We start from the raw sequence: 1,888 nt of genomic DNA, 5'->3' as shown, positions 1-1,888 counted from the left end.
TGAGGATGATATTAGCTGTGGGTTTTTCATAGACTGCTCTTATAATGTTTAGGTAAGTTCCTTCTCTTTCAACTTTCTCAAGGGTTTTTATTAAGAAAGGGTGCTGTATTTTGTCAAATAATTTTTCTGCATCTATCGACAGGATCATATGATTTTTATCCTTTCTTTTGTTAATGTGATGGATCACATTGATGGATTTGTGAATATTGAACCATCCCTGTAACCCAGGAATGAATCCCCCTTGATCATGATGGATAATTCTTTTTATATGCTGTTGAATTAGATTTGCTAGTATCTTGTTGAGTATTTTTGCATCTGTATTCATTAAGGATATTGGTCTGTAGTTCTCTTTTTTGGCTGGGTCCCTGTCTGGTTTGGGTATCAAGGTGATGCTGGCTTCATAGAATGAGTTTGGAAGCTTTCCTTCTATTTCTATTTTTTGGAATAGTTGAGAAGAATGGGTATGGGCTCCGCTTTAAATGTCTGGTAAAATTCCCCTGGGAAGCCTTCTGGCCCTGGGCTCTTATTTGTTGGGAGATATTTGATAACGGATTCAATTTTCTTCACTGGTTATTTGTCTATTCATGCTTTCTATCTCTTCCTGTTTGAATTTTGGTAGTGCATGTGTATTTAGGAATTTGTCCATTTCTTCTGTGTTGTCTAGTTTGTTGGCATATAGTTTTTCATAGTAATCTCTGATGATTGCTTTTATTTCTAGGGGATTGTTTGTAATAGATCCTTCTTCATTCATGATTTTTTCTATCTGGGTGCTCTCTCTTTGTTTTTCTGACGAGCCTGGATAGAGGTTTATCGATTTTGTTTATTTTTTTGAAGAACCAACTCCTAGTTTCATTAATCTGCTCGACTGTTCTTTTGGATTCTATATTGTTTATTTCTGCCCTGATCTTTATTATTTCTTTTCTTCTGCTGGGTTTGGGGTGCTCTTGCTGCTTCCTTTCTAGTTCCAGTAGGTTCTCTGTTAGATTTTGAATTTGCGCTCTTTCTAGTTTGTTGAGATTGGCCTGGATTGCAATATACTTCCCTCTTAGGACTGCCTTTGCTGCATCCCAGAGATATTGGATTCTTGTATTTTCATTTTCGTTGGTTTCCATATATATTTTAATTTCTTCTCTAATTGCCTGATTAATGCAATCATTCTTTAGTAGGGTGGTTTTTAACCTCCACATTTTTGGAACTTTTCCAGACTTTTTCCTGTGGTTCATTTCAAGTTTCATAGCATTGTGATCTGAAAGTGTGCATGGTATGATCTCTATTTGTTTATACTTATGGAGGGCTGCTTTATGTCCCAGTATGTGGTCTATCTTGGAGAATGTGCCATGTGCACTCGAAAAGAAGGTGAACTTCCTATCTTTAGGATGCAGAGTTCTAAATATATCTATCAGTTCCATCTGTTCCAATGTGTCGTTCAGGTCCATTGTTTCCTTAGTGATTTTCTGTCTCATTGACCTATCAATTGCTGTCAGTGGAGTATTAAAGTCCCCTGCAATTAGCACAGTTTTGTCAATAAGATTGTTTCTTTCTGTGATGAATTGTTTTATGTATTTGGGTGCTCCCGAATTAGGCGCATAGATATTTCTAATTGTTAGCTATTCCTGATGGAGAGATCCTGTAACTATTATATAATGTCCTTCTTCATCTCTTGCTACTGCCTTTTCTTTAAAGTCCAGTTTGTCTGATATTAGTATGGCTACCCCAGCTTCTTTTTGGCTTCCAGTCGCCTGATAGATATTTCTCCATCCTTTTACTTTCAACCTGAAGGTGTCTTCCAGTTGAAAATGCATCTCCTGTAGACAGCAAATAGATGAGTTTTCTTTTTTTATCCATTCTGCTACACTGTGTCGTTTGGTTGGAGCATTCAGTCCATTTA

This window comes from Suricata suricatta, chromosome 12 (assembly GCF_006229205.1).
Source record: "Suricata suricatta isolate VVHF042 chromosome 12, meerkat_22Aug2017_6uvM2_HiC, whole genome shotgun sequence".
Lineage (NCBI taxonomy): Eukaryota > Metazoa > Chordata > Mammalia > Carnivora > Herpestidae > Suricata > Suricata suricatta.
This window is presented reverse-complemented; position numbering follows the sequence as displayed.